The sequence below is a fragment of the Delphinus delphis genome, chromosome 6, assembly GCF_949987515.2.
Source record: "Delphinus delphis chromosome 6, mDelDel1.2, whole genome shotgun sequence".
In the NCBI taxonomy this organism is placed as follows: domain Eukaryota; kingdom Metazoa; phylum Chordata; class Mammalia; order Artiodactyla; family Delphinidae; genus Delphinus; species Delphinus delphis.
In genome coordinates, this window is record NC_082688.1 from 25,432,927 (window position 1) to 25,447,766 (window position 14,840).

The window sequence follows — 14,840 nt, forward strand, 5'->3', positions numbered from 1 at the left end:
CCCTAAGGTGGGGGGGCAGGGGGGTGTCAAAAAGGATAGTATTTGAGAACATGGTATCTAATTTCGTTGTGATTAGAGAGGAGGGCGGGTTGTTTTTTAAAAGTCAGAAATGACTTTTAGACATTAAAAGAAGGTCCCCTAGTGTATGCCTTCCTAGTGCCCAAAGGCAGTTCTCCCCCTCCCCTGTACCATGCTGCTGCCGCTGTTTGTCTATAGCCCAACACAGCAGCTGCAAACCTTTGATTGTCTTTGCAAACTGCAAAGCCCAGTGCTTGAACCTGCATCACATAGATTTGGAGCCTTGGGTCCCTGGCCTGGCCGGGGAGGTCGTCTCTTCTCCAGGATGGAGCTGTGGCTGGTACGGGAATACAAGCAATAGAAGCAAAAGCAAAGGAGACTCAACTCCTGGGCACCTGAGCCCTTACTACGTGCCAGTCACTTTGTATACATGATCTTATTTTACCTTCACAAGTGGAAGGGCAACCTGATAAGACAAAGGGTCCGATCCCCACGTACCAGAAGAGAAAACCATGGCTCCGTAGGGACTCGCCTCAGGTCTCATCGCTAGTGACAAGTGGACACACAATTTGAAACCACACAGTGTAGCTCTGAATCCTATGTTCTAGGCTCTTTCCTTGCAGTCTCTGGAGAATTTGATGAGCGCTGTGTATCTGAAAAGTCTCAGCTATGTACTGCCTCTTTTTCCATTTTGAGTATCAAATGTGGATTGAGCATTTCTGTGCCAAGCACTATTCTCAAATCACCCCAGGGGAAGTGGACTGTACCACTCGGTTTTACAGGAGAGAAAACCAACCAGCCAGGTGATAGACGTCGTCTCCTTGGCGAAGACCTCTGCCGGTCTGGACCACAAGCAAAACCACAGCCCCAAGGAAGGAGGTGGAACAGCAAGGACTGAGTTAATCTACAACACACGCGTTTGCACTCTTTCCCTCCAGCTACTGGCGTCCTGTGTGTGGACAGAAGCGCATTGGAGACAGCTTTCGGCTGCCTTCTTCAAATCCTCCACACCCCAAGAAGTTACATGCTCTTCTCCCATCTTCCCAGATAGAGAAACTGAGAGGGTGAGTGGGAGACCACACAGGAAGCAAAGCCCACAGCTTCCAAAAAGGGGCCCGCAATTCCAGGCTGAGGGACCTCCTCGCAAGCTTATGTGTCCGCCGCCACTCAGGCTCCTCCTGCGACAGACCCCACTGCCCACGAGAAAGGCAAGTAGGCACTTTTGCTTACCACACTGAGAGGTGTGGACACAGCCTCAGTGAAGCAGCTGGGGGCCCTTCGCTGTGGACAGTTGAGGTGATCATCTAGAGCTGAGTCAGATAAGATGGAAGTTGAGACCAGGGAGGCCCAGGAAGGTTGCTGAGCCAGGAGGGGCTCCTTTTTCTCCACCCAAGGAAAGATGCAGACCTTCATACATGCAGCTCCTTATCTGGCAAAAGTGAACCCTCAAACTCCAGATGTAACCAAGCAACTCCTTTCCTTAAGATCTTTGAAGGCTCCAACCCCAGTTACCACCAGGATTCTGTCCAAGCAGCTTAGCCAGACGTCAGGAGCTGGCCTCAGCCGGCCTCTTCAGCCTCCCTCCCTCCACTCCTCCATGTGAGCACTGTGTTTCCACCAGGACCAATGGCTCTCCTATCCCCAAACCCTCCCTGCTGCACAGTGACTCAGTCTTTTTGCTCTTGTTTTGCTCCATCTTGGGAATTCATAGCCTTTCTTCTATAAACAGAGGACATGTCCTCAAGCCTCAAGACTGACGCCAGAGCACCCCTCAATCCCCTGACACCATCCCTAACGTGCCACCCAACCACCATCATTGCGACTCCGTGAAATCCACGCCCATTGCCCTGGACCCTCCCCTGCCTCCCACTGGTCTCTCCACTCTGGCATTTCACGCTGTAGTTTTTCTTCACTTGCCTATCTCCCCACCAGACTGTGAGCCCTCAGGGCCAGGGACTGGGTCCAATCAGACTCCAATTTCCCAACTGATTGGGCCAATAGCATTTTTCTCATGGGTAGACTGAGATCAAGGGTATGTTCGTCTCTACTGAACCTGCAGGATGTGTGCTGAGAAGGGCGGGGGGGGGGGGGGGGCGGGGGCAGGGAGAGAAGCAAGCAAAGAGCCTTGGATACAGTGGTCCTTTCACTTGGAATAAGATTCCTGATGTCTAGCACTACACTGTGATGTCCCGGTTGAAAATAAGTGACTCAATGTTAGCACTGTCTAAAACATCCCCTTCTCTTGTCTGCTCTCACGCCCACCCATGTCCAATCTTGCATCGAGTCCTGTGGGGTCCACGGATACAAATACATCTTGAACCCAAATACTTCTCACTCTTCCCGGCACTGCCACACTGGTCCAGGCCACGCTGTCTTTCATGTGGTTTGCTGCAGTAGCCACCAAATTGTTCCCCCTGCTCTTGGCTTTGCCCTCCTACGGCCCATCCTCCACCCAGCAGCCAGAGGGTGGTTTTTTACAAACTGAAAATCAGATCATGTTTTTCTCTGGCTCAAAACCTTCCAGTGGCTTCTACTCCCATTTAGAATAAGATCCAAACTCTTTCCCACGGCCTGCAAGGCCCTTGTAATCCAGCTCCAGGCCCCTCTCTGACCTCAGGTCCCCTGCTCTCTCCCTGCTCCGCTCTGCTCCAGACACACTGGCTGCCTTGACATCCAAAACATGCCCCAGTCATTCCCGACATGGCCCCTCTGTGATTGCCCTCCTCCTTTCGCCTAGAAATCCAATGTCCCCTACTCCTCATTGGTCAAGACTGCTCTCGAAGTTCCCTTCCTGACAGCAGCCTTCTCGGTCACCTTACCCCAGACGGTAGAGCCCATCCTTCCGCCCCCTTCCTCGGTTGTTCTTCAGAGCAATTGTCCTCACCTGAAATTACACATTGGGTTTTCACATCCGTGGTCTGACTCACACTTGAATGAATGACAGCTTCATGAGAAGCAGGGACTTGGTCATACTTTTACTGAAGAAATCCTAGTCCCTAGACGAGTGCTTAGAACCTAGCGGACATTCAATAAATATTTGTTGAATGAATGAACAAATGAGAAATTAAGAAAATGAAAGTGATGTACGTTTTTGGACAAACTTCTGAATCAAAACATCACTGCTTACTGATCCAATGACACGTCACAGATGACGTAAGTCTCTGAGGCTTAGTTGCCTCACATGGGTATTTTGAGGATTGAGAAAGGGTACTAGGGGGAGGGTGTGGTTATAAAGGGGCAACGAGAGCTATCCTTGTGGTGTTGGCTCCGTTGTGTATCATGAAAACAGCGGCAGATACACAAACTACACGTGTGATAAAATTGCATAGAACCATATACACACAAATGAGTCCATGGTATCAATGACATTCTATATATGTGTATGTATAACTGATTCACTTTGCTGTACAGCAGAAACTAACACAACATTGTAAATCAACTATACTCCAATAAAACATTTTTTTAAAGAAAGAGAGAGAGACAATATCCTAGTTGTGATATCACACTACAGGTTTGTAAGATGATACCATTGGGGGAAACTGAGTATACAGGATGTCTCTGTATTTTTCTTTTACAACTATATATAAATCTACAATTATCTCAAATTTTTCAATTAAATATTAATTAAAGTGGTGTGCGGCTGTGTATTGAAGCACTCAGCTCACAGCCTGGCACATAGAATTCACTAATAGTGAGGCCCCCGCTCCTGAATACTTATTTTACCTTCTGTTGGCTTCTTCCATGTTCTATCACTAAGTGATTTATGTCTAGCTGTTAGAGCTTGCTGGCCCAACCCACAGCCCTGACTGTGGGTATAGCTTCAGGCTTCACCTTGCCCTGGTGGATCATTTCTCATAAAGATGCACATTCCAACAGTAGGACTGCTGTTGCGTGTGTGTGTGTGTGTGTGTGTGTGTGAGAGAGAGAGAGAGAGAGAGAGAGAGAGAGAGAGAGGGAGAGGGAGAGAGAGAGAGAGAGAAAGAGAGAGTTTGAGAGGTATATTGAGATACTGAGCTAGGTGGAGAATTAGGGATTAGTAACAGCTGAACAATTAGTGACACATGGCCACCCTTGTGCTTTTTCTTAACCATTGCCATTTCCTTTTTTTCTTTTTAATTTTTATTGGTGTATAGTTGATTTACAATGTTGTGTTAGTTTCAGGTGTACAGCAAAGTGAATCAGTTATACATATACATATATCCCCATTTTTTTTAAGATTTTTTTTCCCATACAGGCCATTACAGAGTATTGAGTAGAGTTCCCTCAATACAGCAGGTTCTTATTAGTTATCTATTTTCTATATAGTAGTGTGTATACGTCAGTCCCAATCTCCCAATGTATCCCTCCCCGCCTTCTCCCCTGGTAACTATAAGTTTGTTTTCTACATCTGTGACTCTACTTCTGTTTTGTAAATAAGTTCATTTGTACCCATTTTTTTTTAGATTCCACATATAAGTGATATCATATGATATTTGTCTTTCTGTGTCTGACTTACTTCACTCAGCATGACAATCTCTAGGTCCTTCCATGTTGCTGCAAATGGCATTATTTTGTTCTTTTTTATGGCTGAGTAATATTCCATTGTATATATGTGCCACATCTTCTTTCTCCATTCCTCTGTTGATGGGCATTTAGGTTGCTTCCATGACCTGGCTATCGTAAATAGTGCTGCAGTGAACATTGGGGTTCGTGCATCTTTTTGGATTACGGTTTTCGCCGGGTATGTGCCCAGGAGTGGGACTGCTGGGTCGTATGGTAGCTCTATTTTTACCATGACCATTTCAAGAGACTTTTATCTCACATTTTCTGCTTTGCAGTGGGAATCTTGGTACAGAAGCCACCACGGTTAGCCCCGGCCCTGCTGTCCTGCAAAGCCCTGACATATTCCTCCTCCAGAAACAAAAGTCCCTTTCCCGCAACACAGTCTGGACCCCACACCCAGAGTCTTGACCTGACCTCTCCTTCCCCACCCAAACCTAAGACCCTTGAATCTAGGCAGCACATCCCCCCTGGGAAGCTTGAATCAAGTTTGTATTTACCAGTGTCCATTTCACCTGCATTTTACTCAGTTTGGCCCTGGGGCTGGGGAGCACTGTATCCCACAGTGAGGGCCCATCAGAAAGGCTGGTGAGTTCCCTCCTGCTGTTTCTACCTGCTTCTTTCTCCTTCCCCCGCTGTCCTGCCTGAGATTCCAACCTGCCCTGAGGTTAAAGTCCCAAAGGTTTCCCATTGAGTCAGGCTATCTGATAAGTGCTGGGTGTTCAGAGAACAATAAAACACATTTCCTCCCTTGAGGCTCCTACAGCCTCATGCAGAAGAGGGAGGAGAGACAGACGACTCCAAAAACTGGATATGGCAGTGTTACAAGATGCTATGGGATCTAAAAGAAGGAAGGAGAATCTAACTCTGACTAAAGATGTCAGGGGAAGGGAGTCTTTGAGCTGAGACCTGTGAGATGTCCAAGGACTAGGCAAGGAGACGAGGTGAGGAAGGGCTTTTTAAAGAAAGGGATCGGGACTTCCCTGATGGTCCAGTGGTTAAGATCCCAGGCTTCCAATGCAGGGGGCATGATTCGATCCCTGGGCGGGGAACTAAGATCCCATATGCCAGCGGTGCGGCCAAAAAATTTTTTTTTAAATAAGGAAAGAGATCAACGAGAGCAAAGGCCTGGATCGGCACGGCTGCTTCTGGAAACACCAGGATGTTGGTACAGCTGGAGCATGAATTGCAAAGGATAAGTGTCGAGATAAGCTTGAGAGAAAGACAGGTCAAATCATGGACAACACAGAGGTGCCTTTAACAACACCTTAGATGTGTAACTTGAAAACCAGTGAGGAAGAGGCATTAGTAGTGTAACTCTTAGACTGAAAGGAAAAAAAAAAAAACTTGGAAAACTTGGACACAGATCGTCTGGAGATATTAGTAAGTCAATCTACGTGATCCCATAAACAGCTGAATTGTACCTGGGTGCTGATTAACCAGGGTCACATGACTTCCCGCAGGTTCCATATGTCCCCGGAGGATACTGCTTAACAGAATTGCTCTCCTGGGTTGCTAGGGCATAGAAAGCAGGAGCCACAGGTGAATCTCTACGGCTCCTTAGCTGAATCCTCACAAAGAGAACAACAAAGTAGCTCGTGGTGAAAGCACTTTGGCCATGGAGTACTTTCTCGAGATTGCCACACCACCAAGAAAAAGCCATAGTCCCATGGCATTTGGCCAGTGTACCCAGGCATCTGCTCAGCAAATGCTCTTCCCTCAGACTGCATGCAACTGGTTTCATTGCTTCCTGGTTCACTGTGTGTAGAGAAGAAGACCCAGTGCAGGCCTTGGGGTCGGGCATACCTGTGTTCACATCTCAAGTCTACCACAGACCAACTCTTCCAACAGGGGCAAAGGATTCCCAAGCCTCAGTTTCTCCATCTGTAACACAGAAATAATCATCCTTGCCTCACAGTCTTGCTAAATAATAGAAAACAAGGAAAGCACTTGAAAAAGAAGAGATTCTCAAAGACAGAGATAGGTATGATGACTGTTGGAGGTCAAGTTCTGTTTTTAGCCTAGAGCTGGAGAGCAAGGCACTGAGGACCTCTGAGAGCCAAGCTTTCTCCCAGCCACGTGGCTATACCTCATTCCAGGACACACAGGGACTCAGTCAAGGGGGAGCTGGCACGTGGCTGGTCTTCCTGGCATGAGCATCTGTCTTCCTCTGGCTGTTTGCCTCACCATTCAGCAATGGGGATGACTGCCCATCCCCTGGATGACAATTTTATCACTGCCAAGGAGCTTGACAAGGGACCTGAGGTTGGAGGATTGAAGGGCAATCCTGGGAAGAAAATATTTGCCCAAATCCATTTAGAAGTCTGAAGTTCCAACCCTGACACTTCAGGGACAGACAGAAGCAAATATCTCCCAAGTCCATTGCCAATGGGCTCAACCCAGCAGGAAAGAGCAGGGAATGGCAATGAAGCGGCTGCTATATGTCAGTGTCTTGGGCCGGGATTGACTAAACAGCATTAGTCCTAAATTAATTTTAAGCCCAGGTGTCAGGGAATGTTAAGTTCATTACACAGGAAGTGTAGTAGGACTGCAACGGTGTCCTGCTCACACCTCAGTGGGGAGTGAGGCTTCCTGCCGACTGGGACTCACATGCTCTTCCTAGGGTCACAGCAGAGAACAGTCACGCTGAAGCAGGACATATTCTCCCAGAAAGAGTGTAGACCAGAGTGTTCGAATTAGACAAAGGCAGCTCCTCACATCACTGGTCAGCAAGCAGAGGACATAGGCAGTGTTGGAGAGAGGACACGAGAGGGGAAATTCAGCTTCCATCAAAATCAAGTGATAAACAGGAAGGGCTTTTAGACTCTCCTTTGAGTAAGTCCTCCGCTGAAGACTGAGGACCGTCTAGGACTAGCGAGAAAGACTGAAGAAAGAAGCAGGCGTCTCAGCGCTCACTGACTGGGATAGGATGGCATGGAACACACCAGGGGCCCCTGGGAGAAGAAGAATGAACATGGGATCAGAGCTGACTCCTCACCCACACTGGGTAAGCTCCAGTTCCCGGAGGACCAAGAGAGAACCTACTATCAGTGCCGAATGCACAGCCCTTATGATTAGTTGACACTCCATTTATAGACTCTACATTACATTCATAATTATCATTATTGTTGCTGCTGCAGCTGTTGTTATTAACATTATCACTATAGAGTATGGATTCAATCACCAAGTCATTCTTAAAAAATCCTCTTTCACCTTCATAAAGTCCTAAGTCAAAGAACTACCCTAGGCACTAGTATGAAAAGATTCCTAGCTTAGAAAGACCTGACCTGACTCTTACAATCAAGATTCTGGTGCTTGGGGTGAATAAGACCAGATAAGCGATTCTTCAGAGACATGGGTGGTGGCCATGCCTGTTTCTCGCTAGGTGTGTTGCAGTTACACCAAGACTGTGCTCAGCCTTCTCAAACTGGGACAGATGTGGAGGCACACTGCTCAGATCTCCCTTCAAGAAAGAACTCAGCAGTCAGCTGCAAGGAACGAACGTAGCTGGCGGCAGCTTCCAGCCATAACACTTTCAGGTTGTACTTCAGCTTTCAAGACAAGCCCACGGTCTTTCTGGGCACCCTCTAGCCAATGATCGAGTGTGATGGGGGCATTTCTACCCAACATGGGATTCCTTTGACAGGTAATCTTTACTCTAGAGCAACCAACTGAGTTGGCAGACTCTTAGTGCAATCTGAATTGTGGTCCGAGGTTTTCCTTATCTCGCTGTCCTTTCACGCATGTCAGATTTGCATCACAGTCTGAAGGTTTTTTCTGCCCAACTCTGCTTCCTACCCCTGTTATCTGTCACAAGCAATAACTCCCACCCCGACCAATAAACAGCTTTACTCCTAATGCCATCTCATGGCTGCTTCCCAGAAAATCCAGTTGAAAAATCTGTTACCTTCTTTAATTACTATCATCTCACAAAGTAGGTGGTAATATCGCTATTTTACAGATTAGAAGGGTGAGGGTCAGAGAGGTAGATGGGGGAGCTGTCATTCAAACCCAAGGCTGCTTCACTAGGAAGGAGAAAAAACTAGGAGGCAACATTTGCTATTCAAATTGTCAGTCAAAAGGAAAGCATCACTAGTGTTAACTTAGTCTCAGTGAAGAGAACACAAGAACCCAAAGTTGAGGTGAGGGTTCTTTTGCCCCTCGAGAGATCTGTCTGGGCAAAGTGGGGATCCGGGCAGAGCTCTGGCCCCTGAGGCTTCTGGGGAGGAGCTGCTACCATCATGACGAGCATGGATTTCTGTACATGAGCCCCTTTGGCAAACTGGTGACACCTACAGACCTCTTCTCAGAGTAGTAGTTTTTTTTTTTTTTTTGCAGTACGTGGGCCTCTCACCGCTGTGGCCTCTCCCACTGCGGAGCACAGGCTCCAGACGCGCAGGCTCAGCGGCCATGGCTCATGGACCCAGCCGCTCCGCGGCATGTGGGATCTTCCCGGAGCGGGGCATGAAACCGCGTCCCCTGCATCGGCAGGCGGACTCCCAACCACTGCGCCGCCAGGGAAGCCCTCAGAGTAGTATTTTTAAATGCATCAAATGAAATATGTCCGATTGCAAGGGAGGCCGATTATATTAAAATAAAGCTGCTAGAATATTTTTTAAACCTGCAATATGGTAATATACGTGCCTCTTTAGTAATGCATTACATAACAAGATCTAGCAGCAGGTCTTATAAGTACCATAATTTTGAAGTAGTTTTGAACTTGAAAGATATTTTGACATGTCTACAATGACTCCAACATGATGTGAAAAACCCATGGTTTGTATTGGCAACAAAGTCAAGGTCATGCTAATATTACTGTGATTTGCTGCTTACATTACAATTGGAAAACTTGCCAAATTTCAGTTAGAGATTAGTGAAAATAAAGATGTAATTTATTCCCATGCAAGTTCACAAACCCTAGATTAAGAAGACCTTCAGGGGCTTCCCTGGTGGTACAGTGGTTGAGAATCTGCCTGTCAATGTGGGGGACGCGGGTTCGAGCCCTGGTCTGGGGGGATCCCGCATGCTGCGGAGCAGCTGGGCCCGTGAGCCATGGCCGCTGAGCCTGCGCGTCCAGAGCCTGTGCTCCGCAGCAAGAGAGGCCGCGATAGTGAGAGGCCCGTGCACTGCGATGAAGAGTGGCCCCTGCTTGCCACAACTGGAGAAAGCCCTCCACAGAAAGGGGGACCTAACACAGCCATAAATAAATAAATTTAAACAAAATCATATCTTTAAAAAAAAAAAAAAAAGAAGCCCTTCAGTAAATTCTGATTGTACCTGACAAACTGTGTGGCAAATTCTAACTCACTCAAAACTATAATCGTTCCCAAATAGGTAGTATGTAGACCCTTAGAGAGGGACCAATGAGCTCTAGGAGCCAGTAAGGGATTCCCAAGAATAAATTATAGTAAGTAATCCTATTTGGTTTTTTTGATAGAATCAGAGACTAATAGGTTGAGAAGGCCTGTGTGTGACCATATTATGCCTGAAAGGCCTTTGACCCAAACCCTCATGATATCTTTTTAATTGAGATAAAGAGATGTCAGGTGGACAATAACGCAATTGGTTGACTGCCTAGCGAGTTCAGTCAGTCTCCAAAGGGTCAAAGCCAAGCTGGAGAGTGTGTTCCAATAGCATCCTAGAGGACTCAGGCCTAAGCCCTGGCTGACCCAACAGTTTCTTGCAGAGACTTGGATGAGAACCTAGAAAAACAGCTGAGCTGATTCTCAAAAGACATGAAGCCCCGAGGTTTGGTAAATACTCTGGATAGCAGAGTCCAAATCCAAAGCGATGCTAGGGAGCCAGAAATAAAAATGAACAGAATTTCTCAAGAAGGAATTTAATAAAGATGGCCGCATTGGGATTGACATATATACACTATTGATACCATGTATAAAATAGATAACTAATGAGAACATACTGTATAGCCCAGGGAACTACTTAATGCACAGTGGTGACCTACCTGGGAAGGAAATCCGAAGAAAAGTGGATATATGTATACGTAGAGCTGATTCATTTTGCTGTACGGTACAAACTAACACAATGTTGTAAAGCAGCTATACTCCAATAAAAATTAATTTAAATAAATAAATGAAACCAGTATTGGAAAGTAAAAAAATAATAATAATAAAACAATGTTGGGACAATTGATGAAACATTGGTGAAAAGTGAAATTAGACCTCTATCTCACAAGGTATATTAAAAGAAACTCCAATTATATTTTTTAAAAAAAGATGGATGCAAAGTCAGATCTGGAAATTTACAAGTATCAATATAACTGCAGGTGCAGAGGATGAGGGCAAGGAGCTTATGAGCAGTACATGTGGTGCTAAAGACCTAGGGATGCTACGTCTGTCACAGACGTGAGCACGTAAGCACAGCACGTAAGCCTGTGCTACCCTAGACTGAAAGCTGTTGTCCAGAGTAAGGGAGGTGAGACTCCTCCCCTTCTCAAAGCTGAATGGCCCAAATCTGGGGATGGGGGTGGGGTGGTGATGCGTGCTGCGCTAGGAGTCATACTCAAAAGACTTGTAATGAACAGGATTGCACTCAGAGGAGAGCTGGAAAATCCAAACTGTACGACATAGAAACAGTGGTTGAAGCCACCAACAGCATTTGGTCTGATAAAAAGCACTTTGGGAAGGAAAGGAACAAGGAGATAAGATCATTTTTCTCAAAGGCCATTATGTATAACCGGGATCTACAAACATTTTCTGTAACGGGCCAGATAGTAACTATTTTCTGCTTTGCGAACCTGTGGCACATCTGATTTCTGTCACAGCTACACACTCTGTCATTGGACGCAAAAGCAGCCATAGACAATATAGAAATGAATGGGTGTGGCTGTGTTCTAATAAAACTTTATTTACAAACACTGGTGGAGGGTCAGATTTAGCCTGGGAGACAGTTTGCCGACCCCTGATGTAAAAGGAGGAAAGTAACATTTCCTTAGAGTCTACCCTGTGCCAAACATCTGCACATTATCTCACTGATTCGTCATAGAACTCATAGAACTAAAGTAGGTACTATCTCCCCATTTTAACATATGGGAAAACTGAGACTCCATATATGCCTATACTTGTATACTTCTATATGCGTTATTAAGCAAATATGCCCCAAACCCCACTAGCATGAGATGGCCCTAGAATTCTAATGAGTTTCCATCACAGCACTCACTCCCTGGAGAATTGGTGCCTGGCCATGGTGGGATCTACATGTGGAGTGAGTCATCACCCAAGTGATGGCAAATAATACATCTGGAAGTGCCACCAAGTCCCAGAAACATCCTGAGAAATGCAAAGACCGTGATTCCAGTCACGAGGAGGAGACCTGGGCCACTGAGTTGAAAGCTGTGATGAAGTGACCTATGGTAGCCACTCTTTTTTTTTTTTGCGGTACGCGGGCCTCTCACTGTTGTGGCCTCTCTCGTTGCAGAGCACAGGCTCCGGACGCGCAGGCTCAGCGGCCATGGCTCACGGGCCCAGCCGCTCCGCGGCATGTGGGATCTTCCCAGACCGGGGCACGAACCCGTGTCCCCTGCATCGTCAGGCGGACTCTCAACCACTGCACCACCAGGGAAGCCCGGTAGCCACTCTTGATGGGAACAAATCAGCTAAAGGTTTTCTCATTATTTTCAGTAGTTTTTAAAATTAGATGATTCATTAGCCACAGAGGTATTTTCCATAGCACCACTTACCACAGCGCTTCCTGCCAAGAACAAGGTCAGAGGCAAGGGTCTCTGAAAAGCTGCAGCATCAGGGTTAGAGCGAGGCACTAACATCTCCTCCCTGTGTGGCCAAAAGTATCGCCTCCCCCCTCTCCCCTCTCCCTTCTCTCCTCACAATACAGCCCTTGGAAGCCTCCAGCCAACCCCTAGGCAGTCACTCCCTGATCTGCACTCTCTCCACACCTCCATCATCACACCTACCATCACTCTTATTTCTCAGAAAGACCAACAAAATGGCACAAGCTGCAAGTTACGTGTCACCGAACCCCAGTGCTCAGAGGGTGTCTGATACGTAGACTCGCTCAATAAAAGTCGGTTTTATTAAACTTCACTTGAACAGGTCTCAAGCAAATGCACTCGCCTACATCTCCCATTTAACTTCCATGACAATCACTTAACAAATCACCCTCTGTCTTACTTGATAGATGAAACAATAACAGGCCCCTAGATGGAGGCAGAAAGAACTGCTGGTGCCCGTTGGAAGCCAAACCTGCTCCTGCTGTGCTCCCTGAGTTCTGTGTCACTCCTCCACCTCAGGCCAGGAAGAACATTCACAAGGATGCCAACCTGCTTGGCTTTTCTTTAGTGATTACTGGAGGACATTGATTTTTTTTCTAGTTCAAATCAACTTCTATAGCTCACTTCTAGAGCAAACTGAGCGTAAACTAACCGGAAAAGCCAGTCCTGCCCCAGACCCACTCTGCTATTTTATTGCAAGAATCACCTTCCTCATGAGTGTTCATTGATCTGTGTCTACATAGACCCAATACAGTATAAAGAATAAAGCAAGGCTCCAACATCAGACAGACCTGAGATTAAATCCTGTTTCCGCCATTGATCGGCTCTGTGACCTTAAGCATATTGCTTAATCTCCCAGGGCCTTGGTGTCCTCATCTGTAAAATGGGGTTAAGAATGCCTACTTTGTAGGCTTGTGAGATTAAGAGAAATAATGGGCCAGAAAAAGCATTTGTAAAGTGTTGATATAGATGAGATAGTTCAATGGTAGATTGATAGCAAGGTAGCAGCAGGTAAGCTTATTTTGTAACAAGAGAAATTGAGTGTTAAGGGTTTAGGAAAAGGAGTAACGATACCCTCATAAACACCTATCCTCTTTCTGGATGAGGGATCTGAGACTCAGAGATATGAGATAACTTGCCTAGTGGCACACTGCTAATAATGGACCTGGCCTCATCACACATCCTGCACTTGGACGGTGTTCGGCATGCACTAGGCACTCAGTGAGCATTTGCAGACTAATTAACTGAAGGAATGATAGGATATGGTCTAAAAACACGAGCAGCGTAATCCAGGAGTACAGTGCTCTGGTCTCCTTCAGGCAGGGCCATTCTGGTAGCTTTTTTTTTTTTTTCTTTTTCTTTGGCTGCATTGGGTCTTCATTGCTGCACACAGACTTTCTCAAGTTGCAGCAAGCCGGGGCTGCTCTTCGTTGCAGTGCGTGGGCTTCTCATTGCAGTGGCTTCTCTTGTTGTGGAGCATGGGCTCTAGGCGCGCGGGCTCAGCAGTTGTGGCTCATGGCCTCTAGAGCGCAGGCTCAGTAGTTGTGGCACAGGGGCTTAGTTGCTCCGCAGCATGTGGGATCTTCCCAAACCAGGGCTCGAACCTGCGTCCCCTGCATTGGCAGGCGGATTCTTAACCACTGTGCTGCCAGGGAAGTCCTCTTGTTGCATCATTTTGGGATGAATAGCCCTACACGAGTCCTAGTGTGTCCAATGGGTATGACCACCATAGCCTCGAGAACTAACTTAACTCATTGTCGACAACCTTCTAAGGAAGAGAAGCTGGGGTTCAAGAACACAGGAATTTTAACTGCTCATATCTAATGTTTATGATTAGTCTTAAGCAAATAAGGTCAAGTTCTCTTGCCCTGAGACTATTACAGAATTCAGTTTACTGATATTCAATGGACCATCAGTTCCCAATTCTTTTAATATTATAGAATGAGGCTGAGTTCTATAAACATAGAGTCACGGTGGTATAATGGAAAGAGCACCGGATTAAATGTAAGGAGACATGGGTTCAAATCTCGGTCCCTATGAACTCTAGGCATGAATCTTAGCCTCTTTGGCTCTGATTCTTCATCTACAAAATGGGAAAATAATACTAGCCCCTCTTCATTATAATAGTGAGGATTAAGTGGGATCATGTATGTTAAAGTGTCTGTCTTGATGTTTAGCACATAGAAAGTGCTTAATAAATATTTATCCATTTGACGGAATGCACATGTGGTATCTGGCATACTAAACACTCATAATGAGAGGCTATTTAGTCAGTTCATTTTTAGCATTAGACCTGGGTCCCTAGAAGGCACTTAGTAAATGTTCTTTCACTCAGTGGAATACTTGCCCAATGACGGGCATAGTAGTTGCTTAATGAATGTTCATTCATTCAGTGGAATCTTAGCACAGTGCATAGCACACAGACAACATTCCACAAATGTTGGTCAAATCCAAGTAGGGAAAGTGAACTTCATTCATTTAATGAGATTTTGCAACCCCATAAATATTGTATGTGGTTGCCGGTGCTTTACGAAGCAAA